This window comes from Pinus tabuliformis, chromosome 6, assembly GCF_031772625.1.
Source record: "Pinus tabuliformis cultivar Carrire ecotype Pingquan chromosome 6, CPIR1, whole genome shotgun sequence".
Lineage (NCBI taxonomy): Eukaryota > Viridiplantae > Streptophyta > Pinopsida > Pinales > Pinaceae > Pinus > Pinus tabuliformis.
Window position 1 is genome coordinate 1,984,065,521 of NC_142292.1, and position 17,004 is coordinate 1,984,082,524.

Sequence of the window (17,004 nt, forward strand, 5' to 3'; positions counted from 1 at the left end):
CCAAAAAGGAGAAGTGAAAATATCAACACAAAGAAACTCTCCTCACTGTTCTAAAAAATATGGAAAGGTTCACTGAAGAAGACAATGCACGTGACAGGGTTATCATGAACAAAATCACTGCCTTAGAAAAGGCCCAAAAATCGAGTTACATAGGAAGTTCTTTTCCCAAAAATAAAAATGAAGAATATTAAGCCGAGCTCTTCCCAAATCCCAAACACATTGGCTCCAACTAATGCTATTGAGCCTGATTCTTCATCTGAGGATGAGGGAATTGAACGGGATGAAAGTGAGGATGAAAAAACTGATGGGTAAGCCAATATTATAGAATCTGACATCTTCAACACTTTTCTTGGAGGATCATACACACATCCTCCCATTAGTGAGGTCACTCTTAAGGAAGAAAAGGAAGAATCCATTCTTCATTCCAATAGACAGGGAAGATTTAAGGGCGTCCAATATTCTCGAAAGGAAAAGGATAAATACCCCTCACCTCATAATGAGTCACCCAAGAAAGATCCACCACCTAAGAAAGCCCCTTCTAAAGAGTCCATTCCCAAAGTTCCTCCCTAGAAGGATCCCCAAACAAAGGTCACACCAAAAAAGAACCCCCTAAGAAATAATACAGGAAGAAGGAAAAGGGGAAGGAAATTAAACTTGACATCGAGAAAGGGGTTGTCGTAGGAAACAAGACTATACCTGTTCCCCTAAAGGAGATTGCTAAGCTCACAAGAAACAACAACAACTTAAGAAGTCCCCGTGGATTCAAGATGAAGAATTACTTGAAGAATTACAAAACATTCATATTCCTGACCAGAACCCTGGGCACGAACCATTCTTTCTTACTTTGGCTATCAATGACCTCTTCTTAAATAATTGCATGTTAGACTGAGGTGCTTCCGCCAATATCATGCCTTTGATTGTTATGAAGCAATTGGGTCTCGACACAACTCGACTATACATTAGGGGAATTTTGAGGTCTAAAATGGGCCTCCTAAGGAAATTATAAAATAATAGTGGAAATAATAAAATAATATTACATTTCATCATCAAATTTTAGAGGGAAAAAAGAAAAAACTATTTTTTCAACTCCTATTTTCAACTTATATCCCTATGTGTTTACTCAAATTTCAAGAGGAAACACTTGTTGGATGCAAAATTTAATTCCTCATCCAAGGAGTACTCATGTTGCATACTTTCGACAACCCTGCTACATGAAAAATAAAAAATACATGAAAAACGTGATTGCAATCACGGTTTTTCATGTATTTCTCATTTTTCGTGTAGCAGGGTCCATAGAAAGTATGCAACATGGGTACTCCTTGGATGAGGAATTAAATTTTGCATCCAACGAGTAATATCGCTCGAAATTTGAGTAAAACCTTAGGGAGCTAAGTTGCGAAGACAAATTGAAAAAGCAGTTTCATTATTTTACTATTTTTGAATTTTTTTACTTTTTTACTCCAAAAATGGTGAATCATCCCCCATGGTTAACATCATCATCTTGAATCCTATTGGTCCTTATAAAGTTTATTTTGGTTGTACATTTTTCTTAGGAGGCCCATTTTAGACCTCAAAATTCCCTTAATGTATAAGGGTGTGTTGTTTTAATTCCAAACCTATGGAGGTTGAGGGCATCACCCAGGACCTTAAGACCTCTTTAGCTAGGAATAACGTCATATCCATACTTATGGTTGCTATTGTTATCGATATTCCTAATGTGTGGGGGATGTTGTTATCCCCAAAATGGAAAGCTACCATTGGGGGGCATGTTCAAATGGACCTATCATATGCAACCATCCTGCAATCTGATGGCACCCCTTTTATCCTTTATTAGGAACATGCCTATTTACCACATGTGATTAAGCTTGGACCATACTATGAGACATGTAAGGTTGAGAAACCTTCCCATATCCTCCCTACCAAGGAATTCTAAATTCTCAAGTGGTCAATCTCTCAAAAAAGAAGCCGAAGAAAGAATATAATGTTGGGGACTTAGTCTTAGTAGATAAAAATCTCGTGCTTGTCAGGATCCATGGAAGGGTTGGGGATGACTATTACTACATTGCCAAACTTACCGATGAACTTTGGCCCGATCCGACCAAATTAAGTCGTATCACCTCCCTCCTCGAGACTTGACATTGTATCATATGCATAGTAGAGTGGTATGCATTGCATGCTAATTTCTGCATTAGAAATAACGTCATATGATTTTCTCATGGTAGATAGATGCATATTTGCATATTTTATTTTATGTTGATTTTATAGCCTAACATATTAGCATGTGGGATCATGAGACGTTGCGAAAGCATGCTGCCCCATGTTTTTCCATTTGTTATCTGTGCAGGTGACAGGTCTACGATAACCAAGAGATTTATGGAGTTCTCGTGACCTCCCGTTCGAGTAGATTCACCCACTTCTTTGAGAGATCACGTCCCAGTTGGAGCCAAATATTACCCACCATTTTGTGGGTGATAACCCTAGGAGAATTTTTTTCTCCAAGATGGTCCTCAACCGACAGCCAACACTCCCTTGCAACGACCAGCTAACTCATTGTGTCATTTTCTTTGCCACCTAAGCCAACCATGTGGTCCCTCGCCCATTTGCCATGATCGTATGTTTGAAGGTGGTCCTTCTGAATCTAAAGGTATGCATTGTCATTTGGAAGTTGAGAATTGTAGTTTACTTATCATGGACACTTTTGGGCATGGATTAATGGGGGGATTCAACAGAAAGAATGGATTAGGTTTGTGCTTCTGTCCCCTAGACCCCTTCTATCTCGTGGGATCTCTTTTACTGACCATTTGGTTCGAGGGATGGTATTTCATGAGAAACCTTGATTTTTGTTGCGTGGTCCCACTCCCTTATCCACTTATATCACCCTCTTTCCATTCATTACTACCCCATCCATCATTTTTCTCGCATGGGTCCACATTCGTCCACCGGGTCCACATAGGGTTAGATTACCCCTTCCCCTTGCCCACACCTTGGGTCATGGCCTAGAATGAAGATTGGAGGTTGATTCAGTTGAAAAGAAAGTTAAAAGTATATATGGTCACATTAAAAAAAAAAATGTACCACAAAATGCAAAAGGTGGTCGAGACAAAAACATTTAGCACATGGGAAAATTCTAATACATGAGCTCTACCCCATCATCATGGCCATCACCCTAGTTCCTACAGGTTCTATGAGCCTTCTTCATCATATAGGAGCGCATGACTGTCCCAAGCCCTAGTGGGCGATGAATTTCCCCACCTTAAAGGGGGAAATTCACTACTATATCTTATACATCATGCTCTAACCCCTTGATCCCCAAGAAGTTAATCAAATAAAATCATAAAAATACAAAAGGCATATAAAGAAGGGTGGAAAAACCAATGCCGGGGCACCTCACATACCACAATTTATCCCTCATATACACTGTAAACCCAAGTGTGGGCTTCCCTCTTATTATGTACCCTTGTACCCTAGCATGTGACTTAGGGCTGCCCCCTCTCATCCCCTACTTCATTCACCTATCTATCACATGCCACCACCTTTTGAATGATATACCTTGACTATATTATCCCCTTTAGAAGTAGAAACCACCTAATAGGATTACTTGGTTAACCCATTTGGATTTTAGGAGACATTGGCACATCTCAAAGCCCATTATGGAAGGGTAGGCCATTATGAAGTCCCCACCTATGGTCCATGATTAGGTAAGCTCATTTACCCGATTTCTCTAATGACTGGAAGGATATGGGATGCATTGGCTTATGCATAATTGCAAATGCTCTCCATCTTGGGTTTGGTCTCCCTATACAGGATCTTAATACTCCAGAGATATGCATTGGCACATGCAGGGTGACTATTGAGATCCATGGGCCTCGACAATAGTAGATTGCACTCCATGGATCCCCACAACCAATCACAGATTGCTTTTGGTTCACTTACTGGATGAGGAGGATGCACCTGATCTATCATGCTTAGCTGGCCCTAGATCTACACCATACACTTGGCAGATGATCCAAGATTTGCACAATGATGTGGCATAACATGAACCATCATCCTAGCCCTTGCATGCAATCTACAAGCATCCTCTTTTTGTTTGGAGACCCAAGAGGACACTTGTGTGCCCCCACATGTCATTTGGAGCACCACTGGTTATTACAAGGGATCAACCCCTTGTGCACTGATTTTGAGGGTCATATTCTTCATTGTGGCACTCATAGACCTCATTAGGCCTCTTAGAGCGCCCTACGATACACGAAGATTATTATTTGACTTCTTGAGAGGCTTGCTTTTTCATCTATGAGCTAGTTTGGTGGGCTTGTCACCAAAAGTTGTATTATTAGATCATTATTTATTTGTGGTGCTTATGCAGGCCAAGGAGGCTAATTCGAACTCCTAATCATCACTTTGATTTGGATCTCTTTTCTCTCTTGAGATTTCCACACTTTTTCTAAGGATGAATTGGAGCTTTATGGATGAGTTTTGATGTATGGATATTGGTCTCTCTTCTCTTGGAGCTTCTTTGTCAATTGTGAATGGTTGGATATACTCATTTACATGTAAGTACATACTTTTGATGTTATTCTTGTTTACTTTTGTCATATATGTTGGACTGGGATTTTCGTCGTTCTAGGCCTAATTGTTGCATGCATTTATTGCTTAATATTGTGGAATTTGTCTCTATTATAGCATTTCTTCAATGTATGGGCCATGTAATATGAGTAAAATTTCCTAGGGGTAAAATTTGAGCTTGGAAAACCATTCCTCTTGCACATCGAAGTGTAAAAGCTGCAAGGTTACTTCTTCTTGACCTAGAAGGAAAATAAAGTAATCTTGAGACCTCCTTGACTGGGAACCAAGAAATCCTACTCTTAATCAACATAGACTCCATTCTCCCAAAGATTAAGGCATTGATCTACCAAGGGTGGTCACTAAAATCCATATTTTCTCACATCCTTCCAAGACTAGCCACATTAGGGTACTTAGGGCATCAATTTCCTAACAAGCTAGCCATAAAAAAATTCGATCTACTAGGGTCTCCTACGCTGGCATTTTCTCTAGCTCTCCTCCAATTTTGAAGCCATTCCAATGGTGGAGTTGGGAGAAAAATAAATCCCTATTTATGGGATCAAAACTTGCCCTGCCATCCCCAAGGATAGTGCCATAGGGTCAAGAAAAAATCTTCAAGTGAAATTATTTCCTTGATCCTTTTCCCCACCTTGTCTAGGGTAAGAATATCATTGGATGCTTCATATTTTCCTCATACCGTAGACTCGGTCCACTTGGCCTCGTGTGGTCCTGCTCCTTTAAATGACCATTCTTCAAGAACCATCTGGGAGACCAATTATAACAAGGATTTTACGGTTTGGGGAACTCCTTCACAAGCCTATTTACATAAACCTAACTGCCAAAATCCTCTCTTCCTTTCCCTAGAATCTATACTACATTTCTTAGTGAGCAAGCAAGCTCCATATTTCAAAATTTTCTAGGAAAGGGTTTGTTTGGGTCACTCATATCCATTGGCTTATCGTTGATTAGTGAATCTAATACATATCAAGTATCCTCCCATCGATGAAAGTCTATAAATGGAAGGGAGCCTTAGCTGAGGTGACAACGGGCTAAGTCTCCATTTGCTGCCTTTGTCTTAACATTTTCCCTTTAAGGACCCCCCTTAGGTCCCCTGCTAGTTTGAGCGATAAAATTTTGGTGCCGTTGCTGGGGAGGAAGGTATACCTCCCTAGTGAATCATTGAGGAATGGATTCATTGATGAAATTTAAAATTATTCCTTTGGCGACTCCACTCATTGTCCAATCCCCTAGTTTACTTGAAGGTGAAAACATTCTTCCTTTAACTAGGGTTGCTACAAAAAGGGGAAAGCGAACTCGATCTGTCGGGACCTCCCCTTTCCCAGAATTCAAGAAGGATAGTGATACATCTCCAAATATGACATCTACTTCAAGCATTGACTCCTAAAGGGATCAACCAAGATGACAAAGAGTGAAAGATACTTGGTTAGTGTCTTTTCCCCTTTGAAATTGCGTAACGATCCCAAGCCATTACCTGAAAAATTTAATTGATGGTAGCCCAAATTCAAAGGGGATGCTACTTGGATTGCCCATGGTTTTATTGAAGAATTCTACTGGCAGTTGTCCCCTAGAATGATCTTTGATGAAGATAGGATCATGATGCTTTTTGCCTTATCACTTGAGGGATAAGAAAGAGATTGGTACCTTAGCCTGCCCTCTAGATGCATAAAGGACTCTACTGAATTCAAGGAACTATTAATGAAAAGGTGGTCATGCAATGCCCAAGGGACATTTAACATTGAAAAGTTCTACCAAGTAACCAAAGGAAGGGAAGATGTGCAAGAGTTCATTCAAAAGTTTGATAGGGTAGTCAAAGATATACTTGGTCATTTGAGGCCATCTAAAGCCACCATACTTGACAAATTCATAAAATTCGTGGGTGGCCACCTCACCTATGTGTTGCGGGATAAGAAACCGTCCACTTTGGCCTAGGTTAAGGAAATGGCAATGGAAGTTGAAGAAAACCCGCGAGTTTCAAAGGTTGATATTAATGATCACCCTATAGCCAAATTTGAAACCAAAAAGGAGAAGTCGAAAGGTCAACATGAAGAAACTCTGCTCGTTATTCTCAAAAAGATGGAAAGGTTCTCTGAAGAAGCCAATGCACGTGACAGGGTTATCACGAACAAAATCGTCACCTTAGAAAAGACCTAGAAATCAAGTTACATCCCTAAAGGAAGGTCTTTTCCCAAAAAGAAAAGTGAAGAATATAGGTCGAGCTCTTCTCAAATCCCAAACACATTGGCTCCAACTAATGATGTTGAGCCCGATTCTTCATTTGAGGATGAGGGAAGTGAAGGGGATGAAAGTGAGGATGAAGAAAGTGATGAGCAAGCTAATCTTATAGAATCTGACATCTTCAATGTTTTGCTAGGAATATCATACATGCATCCTCCCATTAGTGAGGTCACTCTTAAGGAAGAAAAGGAAGAATCCATTCTAATTCTGATAGCCATGCAAGATTTAAGGGGGCCCAATATTCTCAAAAGGAAAAGTATAATGATCCCTCACCTCCTAAGGAATCACACAAGGAAGATCCATCACCTAAGCAAGACCCTTCTAAAGAGTCCATCCCCAAAGTTACTCCCAAGAATGATCCCCAAACAAAAGTCAATCCAAAAAAGGAACCTCCTCAGAAATAATACAGGAAGAAGGAAAAGGGGAAGGAAATTAATCTTGACATCAACATAGGGGTTGTTGTAGGAAATATGACTATACCTGTTCCCTTGAAGGAGCTCTCTAAGCTTCTCGAGCAACAAAAACAAATTAAGAAGTCCCTGGGGATTCAAGATGAACAATTACTTTGAGGAATTGAAAAACATTCATATTCTTGACTGGACCCTTGGACATGAACCATTCTTTCTTACTTTGGCTATCAGTGACCTATTCATACATAATTGCATGCTAGACTCAGGTGCTTCCGCCAATATCATGCATTTGGTTGTGATGAAGCAATTGGGTCTTAGCATCACTTGACCATATAAAAGGGTGTGTGGTTTTAATTCCAAACCTGTGGAAGTTGAGGGCATCATCAAGGACCTTAAGGCCTCTTTAGCTAGGAATCCAAACATATCCCTCCTTATGGATGTTATTGATATCATTATTCGTGATGTGTGATGGATGTTGTTATCCTGTATATGGGGAGATACCGTTGGGGGGCATGTTCAAATGGATGTATCATATGCAACCATCCCGCAATCCAATGACACCTTTTTTTCCTTTATAGGGAACCTCCCTATTTACTACATTTGATTAATCTTGGACCATACTATGAGACATGTGAGGTTGAGAAACCTTCGCATATCCTCCCTACCTAGGAATTCTGAATTCTAAGTTACCAATCTCCAACCAAGCAAGAAGTGGAAGCCTAAGAAATAATATAAGGTTGGGGACTTAGTCTTGGTAGATAAAGATCACTTGTCTGTCAGGATCCATGGAAGGGTTGGGGATTACTATTACTACATTGCTAAACTTAACGACAAACTTTGCCCTGAGCCAGTTAAATTAAGTCGTATCACCTCCCTCCTTGAGACTTGACATTGTATCATATGCATGGTAGAGTAGGATGCATTACAAGCTGATTTCTACATTAGAAATAGCATCATATGATGTTCTCATGGTATATAGATGCATATTTGCATATTTTATTTTATTTTGACTTTATGGCCTAACATATTAGCATGTGCGACCATGAGACGTCGTGAAAGCATGTTTCCTCGTGTTTTTCCATTTTTTATATGTGCAGGTGATAGGTCTACGGTAATCAAGAGATTGCTTGAGTTCTTGTGACCTCCCGTTCGAGTAGCTTTGCCAACTTCTTCAAGATATCACATCCAAGTTGGAGCCAGATGTTACCCACCATTTTGTGGGTGATATCACTAGGAGAATGTATTTCTCCAAGATGGTCCTCAACCGGCAGCCAGAAACCCCTTGCAATCACCAGCTAGTTCATTGTGCCATTTTCTCCACCACCTGAGCCAGCCATGTGGTCCCTCACCCATATGCCATGATCGTATGTTTGAAGGTGAAGAATCTAAAGGTATGCCTTGTCATTTGGAAATTAAGTATTGTAGTTTTCTTATCATGGACACTTTTGGGCATGGATTAATGGGTGGATTCGACGGAAATAATGGGTTAGGTCTGTGCTTTTGTCCCCTAGACCCCTTCTAAGAATTAACCTTGCATTCTAGTCTCGTGTGATCTCTTTTACTGACCATTTGGTGGTATTTCACAGGAAACCATGATTTTGGTTGCATGGTCCCGCTCCATTATCCGCTTATATTATCCTCTTTCCATTCATTATTATCCCATCCATCATTTTTTCGGCTCGGGTCCACGTTCCTCCATTGAGTACACATAGGGTTTGCTTACCCCTTCCCCTTTCCCACACCGTGGATCATGGTCTGGAATGAATCCCGTGCAACTGAAAAGAAAGTTAAAAGCATATATGGTCACATTCAACAGGAAAATGTACTACAAAATGAAAAAGGTGGTCGGGACAAAAAATATTAGCACGTGGGAAAAAGCCAATACATGAGGTCTACCCCATCATCATGGCTATCACCCCAGTTCCTACATGTTCTACGAACCTTCGTCATCATATAGGAGCCCATGATTTTTCCAATGCCTAGTGGGTGATCAACCGCCTCACCTTAAAGGGGGAAATTCACTGCTATATATTATACATCATGATCTAACCCCTGGAGCCCCAAGCAATTAATCAAAGAAAATCATAAAAATGCAAAAGACATATAATGAAGGGTGGAAAAATCAAGGCTGGGGCACCTAATGTACCACAATTTCTCCCTCCTATACATTATAAACCCAAGTGTGGGCTTCCCTCTTATTAGATACCCTTGTACCCCAACATGTGACTGTTAGGATCCCACCCTAAACCCCTTATTTATGTAGTGGGATCGAGTCATAGTAAAGAGTCAATAAAGCCCATATTAATAATTGTAAGTGGTTAACCCACAATTAATGACGGGACCACAGTTCGTTGCAAATGGGCCATGGTATTAGATAGATGGTATTAATAAAACCCATGGTATTGATCCATGGTATTGCATGTATGAGTCATATATAAAGGATAGAGACTCCCTGCGAGGAGCATCATGTCTTATTTTTGAATCGAGCTCTGCTCTATTGGAGGTTGCCCCCTCGAAGAGGCCAGTGAACATTGCTTTCTGAATAATAAAATATTTGCTGTTGTCTCTCACTATTCTATGTTCTGGGTATTTTTATTCGCATATTCTGTATTTGGGGTATCTTTTTGCAGGTTAAGAGCATAACAAGTGGTATTAGAGCACTTTCCAGGGTCGGTGGGATCTCCATTTCTTAGCAAATTTTTTTTTTTCGGCTAGAGACGTGTTTCGGCATCTTTAAACCACGGGATCTGTCATTGAGCGCATAAACCTACGGATTTGGGGAGGAATGCACACAGGAAATAAAAGAGGTGGTCACGCTTGTTGGACTCCCTTGTAACCCCTGTGAGTACCCACTCAAGTAGTAGCGCATTAGACAGAACCGCGTACGGACTATCTTCCAAGTACCTTCTGGGTATATCGGAAGCCCCTTAGCTCCTCAGCAACCTAGCCATAGATAAACTATCAGTCGTCTTGCTGCTACAGTACACCAAGAACAACACTCGAAGAGATTACTCGCCCGTACGATAGGATAGTCGGGTTGTACGGATAAGGGTACGGTTGATCCTCCTTAGTTAGAGCCCTGAAACATTGGGCCAAGTACTACTGTCAGACCCTTATGTATATTGCGATCTGTAGCACCTGACACTCCTCGAGACCATAGTTCCCTTTTCTATCTTGGGATCACACATCATCTCTGCCAGATCCGCTCGCGTAAATGGGTGTAGCAGCAGCAGACATCAGTCCCGCAGTTCTGAGTTAGCAGACCAACCATTCCAATCTATTAGATCCATAAGATCCGCAACAGCAATCTGTTCCGCCGCTTAGAGCTATCCGATCTGCCATTCAGATCTCTCAGGTCCACCTGATCTGAGTAGTTGTGTGGGGTTCCTATACCAGGGCATGATTTTCACAGGACTTTTGGTAGCATTGAAATTTTGAGGATTCGGCTACTGCAGTATTCCTAAGGAAGGAGTAAACTCTGTTAGGAGTTTTAAGATAAAAAAAAAATCTGAGATCTCCCGGGGCGCTTATTGGTGATCTAGCCCATTAGAATCAGGACGACGAGCTGAGCATGGTGGTACCATTCAATTCTTAGTGAATTTTTTTTGGGCGGTCCCAAATTTCAAGAACATCAGGTTGGTGCATGGTAGAAACTAGAGCTCAAGCTATGGCCAATGAGAGGATGGACAAACTTGAAGAATCCTTGCAATCCCTCCAAATTCAGCTTGACCGACTAACTAGCATAATCCCGAAGGGCAAGGAGGAAGCCCATGAGGAGGCGTATATTGGCAATGGACACAGTGAGGGTAAGTCTAGCCACTCTCTTCACCTTGGGGGCCCCCACCAACAATCCCATCCGCGACCTCCCAAGTTGGATATGCATAATTTGATGGTTCTCACCTGACAGCATGGATAGCACAAATGGAGCAGTATTTCAATCTGAATAACATCTTAGATAATGAGACTCAGCTTATGGTGGGGAGCATGTACTTGGACAATGAAAGGTGGCAATGGTGGGAATGGCATCAACGTTGCAATGGACCTTTTGTGACTTGGACCACCTTCAAAAAAGCTCTTACAGAACGCTTTAACCAGGAATCTTCTTTTTTGGGTCGTCTTACTAAGCTCCGACAGACTGGCACAGTGGATGAATATATTACAACCTTTGAAGCCTTAGCCTTACGCACTAGGGGTCTCCCAGATGTGTTCTACACGGAATGTTTTATCAACGGTCTTAAAGAAGCCATAAAAGGCCACGTCTTACTGCACCACCCTCCCACATGGACGGAGGCTTGTAAGGTAGCTCGTAATGTGGAACCTGCGTTAGCAGCCCAGTACAGTCGCCCAAATTTCACCGCTAAGGGTTGCCATTCATAGGCTCACAACACGACTCAAACACTTAAGGTTCAAAAGGTGTCACCTGCAGAAATGGGTGAAAGAAGAAAGCAAGGATTATGTTACTACTGTGATGAAAAATACTTCCCAAGTCATAAATGCAAGGAGCCCAAATTTTTTCAAATTGATGCCACTGATTACAGCTCATCGGAGGAAGATCCACCACTGGAGGAACATGAGGTGGTAGAAGAGGACAACCAAAAGGACAATGTCCCTGACGAACCAGTTATTTTGCTGTATGCTTTGGCAGGGATTTCTTCACCTCAAACTCTCAAAATCAGAGGTTTTATTAAACATCGCCCAGTGGTAGTCTTGATTGATAGTGGAAGTACACATAATTTCATCCATCAAAAAGTCGCGGAAGCAGTGCATTGTTTTGTATGAGCAGTTTCTAACTTCCAAGTCCAAATTGCAGATGGGGGCACAATGAAATGTGAAGGCCGATGTGAAAATGTCAAACTTCAATTGGGGGATTATCAGTTGAAGACCCACATGTTTGCCATACACATGGGAGGGTGCGACATTGTCCTCGATGCTGAATGGCTTCACACTCTTGGGCCAATCACAATGGATCTCCAGGAGTTATATATGAGTTTTAAGCAGAACAACTCCACACATACCCTTCGTGGACTCCAGGCGGGAACTCCCTCTATCATCAGCTTTCATAGGATGGAAAAATTGCTAAAAAAGGGCCATCATGGAGTTATAGCTCAATTTAATGCCATCCAGGCAATCGAAACCAAGTCTCTGCCGATTCATCCCGAGATGCAACAGATTTTAAATAACCATCTACCGGTCTTTGACAAGCCTCATGAACTTCCACCCTCGAGAGGGGAAGATGATCATAGCATCACCTTGGTTCCAGGGGCCCAACCCCCAAATGTGCACCCATACAGATATCCGTTCACCCAAAAGAATGAAATAGAAAAAATAATTGAGGAACTTTTGGAAGCAGGTGTCATTTGTCCCAACATTAGTCCTTATTCATCACCGGTGGTCATGGTGCTCAAGAAAGATGGGGAGTGGCGGATGTGTCCAGACTTCAGGGCCCTCAATAAGTTGACAGTCAAATATAAATTTCCCATCCTAGTGGTTGATGATTTGCTGGATGAACTCAATGGGGCTCAATTCTTCACTAAGCTGGATCTTCACTCAGGCTACCACCAAATTCGCATGAAGGAATTCGACATTCTAAAGACTGCTTTCCGAACTCATGAAGGCCATTATGAGTTTCTGGTCATGCCATTCAGTCTTTGTAATGCCCCATCTACTTTTCAGAGCCTTATGAACCACCTTCTCAAACCATATCTCAGGAAATTTGTCCTTGTCTTCTTCGATGACATATTCATCTATAGTTGCACTTGGGCGCACATCTTCAGCATGTAGATCTACTCTTGCAACTGCTCCGTAAGCATAAATTATTTGTCAAGATGTCCAAGTGTTCATTTGGCATGGAAGAAGTTGAGTATTTGGGCCAAATTGTGGGCGTGAAGGTGTCAAGGTGGACCCCAAAAAGATCCAGGCAATGCAGGATTGGCCTCAACCTAAGACCTTGAAGAGCCTGAGAGGATTTTTGGGTCTCACAGGCTATTATCGCAAATTTGTCCACAATTATGGTCGCATAGTGAAGCCCCTCAATCAACTCCTGAAGAAAAAATCATTCTTCTGGAATGAGGACGCACAACAGGCATTTACAGCTCTAAAAAATGCCATGTGTTCCACTCCAGTCTTAGCACTACCTGACTTCACCAAATCTTTTGTCATTGAATGTGATGCTTCGGGAACGGGTATTGGGGCGGTCTTAATGCAGGAAGGGCGAACTTTGGCCTTCACAAGCCAACAACTAAGTGGGAAGAATCTGGGCCAATCTACCTATGAGAAGGAAATGATGGCCATTTTACATGCAGTAGAGACCTAGCGACCTTACTTATTGGGGCGACGTTTCCAAATCCGCACAGACCATCACAGTCTTAAATATTTTTTGGAGCAACACCTATCCTCCCCATAACAAAATAAATGGCTCGCCAAAATGCTGGGATGTGATTACGAGATCATTTACAAGAAAGGGCAAGAAAATAGTGTAGCAGATGCATTATCTCGCCAATTTGAGGAGGGAAGTACCCTGCTAGAAATTTCCCTTCCCATTCCAGAATGGATTGAAGAGGCTTGCAGGGAATGGTTTTCACATCCTGGGCTCTCCCAACTCATTTCTCAATTGCAGGCGGATCCAAATTCCACCAAGGGCTACTCGTGGCAGGATGAGATTCTTCGCTATAGGGATGGAGTCTTAATATCACCAACATCCACCCTCAAAAGTCGCATTTTGGCAGAATTGCACTCATCCCCCATTGCAGGACATTCAGGCTTTCAGAAGACGTATGCTCGCACCACAAGATCATTTTTTTGGATAGGCATGAAAAAGGACATCCTCACATTTGTAGCAGAATGCCGATGTCTATCAACGCCAAAAAGGGGAGACTGTAAAAGCACCAGGCACATTACAACCGTTGCCCATCCCAGCAGCAATATGGACGGAGGTTTCTATGGATTTCATTACAGGTCTTCCAAAGTCAGGAAACAAGTCAGTCATCATGGTGGTTGTGGACAGACTGTCGAAGTATGCTCATTTCTGTGCCCTACCCCACCCATTTACACCAACTTTGGTCGCTCAATATTTCATGGATCATATCTTCAAATTGCATGGCATCCCCACTTCTATTGTGTCCGATCGTGACCCGATCTTCACCAGTAATTTTTGGCAGGAACTCTTCAGGCTACAAGGCACCCAACTAAAACTCATTACTTCTTATCATCCACAAACGGATGGTCAAACGGAAGCCGTCAACAAATGTCTAGAAACCTACCTTAGGTGTTTCACTTCAGAAAATCAACATCTTTGGGTAGAATGGTTACCTCTGGTTGAATGGTGGTATAACACCAATTATCATGCCACCACCAAAATGAATCCCTATGAAGCAGTATATGGTCAACTCCCTCCTTCCCCTACTTCTTATATCAAGGGGGGCTCAAAGGTACAAGCAGTGGATCAACTCCTACAAAACCGCGCAACCATGCTCGCCCATCTTAGAGAGAATCTTCATCAAGCTCAAAACTGCATGAAGCAACAGGTAGACCAGCATCGCTCAAAGCACCAATTTCAGGAAGGGGATCAGGTCTTTTTGAGGCTGCAACCATATAAGCAAACATCACTCAAAGACAAGGGTTGTCTGAAACTATCTCCAAAATTATACGGACCATATCAAGTACTTCAATGCATTGGAGAAGTAGCCTACAAGCTAGCTTTGCCGCCTACTGCAAAAATCCATCCAGTTTTCCATGTCTCATGCCTCAAGAAAGTGATTGGGAACAATTGTAGAATTCAAACCAGTCTACCTGAATTGGACGAGGAAGGGTCAATCTGGCTCCAACCTGAACAGGTCCTAGACACACGAGAAAGGCATCTGCTTGGCCACATGATTAAGGAAGTTCTCGTCAAGTGGAAAGACACCTCTCCAGAAGATGCAACTTGGGAACCAACCACTATTCTTCAGCAGTTTTCGCAGCTTCAGCCTTGAGGACAAGGCTATTCTTAAGGGGGAGGGCATGTTAGGGTCCCACCCTAACCCCCTTATTTATGTAGTGGGATCGAGTCATAGTAAAGAGTCAATAAAGCCCATATTAATAATTGTAAGTGGTTAACCCGCAATTAATGACGGGACCAAAGTTAGTTGCAAATGGGCCATGGTATTAGATAGATGGTATTAATAAAACCCATGGTATTGATCCATGGTATTGCATCTATGAGTCATATATAAAGGATAGAGACCCCCTGCAAGGAGCATCATGTCTTATTTTTGAATCGAGCTCTGCTCTATTGGAGGTTGCCCCCTCGAAGAGGCCAGTGAACATTGCTTTCTGAATAATAAAATATTTGCTGTTGTCTCTCACTTTTCTATGTTTTGGGTATCTTTCTTCACATATTCTATATTTGGGGTATCTATTTGCAGGTTAAGAGCATAACAGTGACCCAGGGCTTCCCCCTCTCATCCCCTACTTCGTTCACCTTTCTGTCACATGCCACCACCTTTTGAAGGATGTAGCTTGACTATATGATCCCCTTTAGAAGTTGAAACCACCTAATGGGATTACTTGGTTAACCCCATTTGGATTTTAGGAGACATTAGCACATCCCAAAGCCCATTATGGAAGGGCAGACCATTATGAAGTCCCCACCTATGGTCCATGATTAGGTAAGCTCATTTACTTGATTTCTGTAATGAATTGTTGTACTGGAAAGCTAGGGGACACATTGGATTATGCAAGATTATAGATGGTCTCCATCTTGGGTTTGGTCTCCCTATATGGGGTCCCAATCCTCCAGAGGGTTGCATTGGAACATGTAGGGTGAGCGTTGAGAGCCATGGGCCTCCACAACAACAAATTGCACTCCATGGATCCCCACAACCATTCATAGATTGCTCGTGCTTCAATTATTGGATGAGGAAGATGCACCTGATCTATCATGCTCAACTGGCCCTAGATCTACACCATACACTTGGCATATGATCTAGGACTTGCACGATGATGTGGCATCACCTACACCATCATCCTAGCCCTTGTAGGCAATCTACAAGCATCTTCAATTTGTTTGGAGACCCATGAGGACACTTGTGTGTCCCTACATGTCATTTGGAGCACCAGAGGTTATTACAATGGGCCAACGCCTTATCCACTGTTTTTGAGAGTCCTATTATTCATTGTGGCACCATGGACCTCACTAGGCCTCTTAGAGGGCCCTATGACATGCATATATTATTGTTTGACCTATTAAGAGGCTTGCTTTTTCATTTATGTGCTAGTTTGGTGGGATTGTCACAAAAAGTTATATTATTAGAACATTATTTATTTTTGGGGCTTATTTAGGTCAAGGAGTCTAATTCAAACTCCTAAGATGTGTATAAATACAAGTGAGATGAGTTCATTTCTCATCATCACTTTGGTTTGGATCTATTATCTCTCTTGATATTTTCGCACTTTTTCTAAGGATGAATTGGAGCTTTATGGATGATTTTTGATGTATGGATATTGGTCTATCTTCTCTTGAAGTTTCTTTATTTTCAAATGTGAATGGTTGGATATACTATATTACATGTAAGTATTTACTTTTGATTTTATTCTTGTTTACTTTTGTCATATATGTTGGACTAGAATTTTCGCTGTTCTAGGGCTAATTGTTGTATGCATTTATTGCTTAATATTGTGGAATTTGTCTCTATTATAATATTCCTTCAATGTATGGGCCATGTATTATGAGAAAAATTTCTGAGGGGTAAAATTTGACTTTGAAAAGCCATTCCTTTTTCACATTGAAGTATAAAAGCTG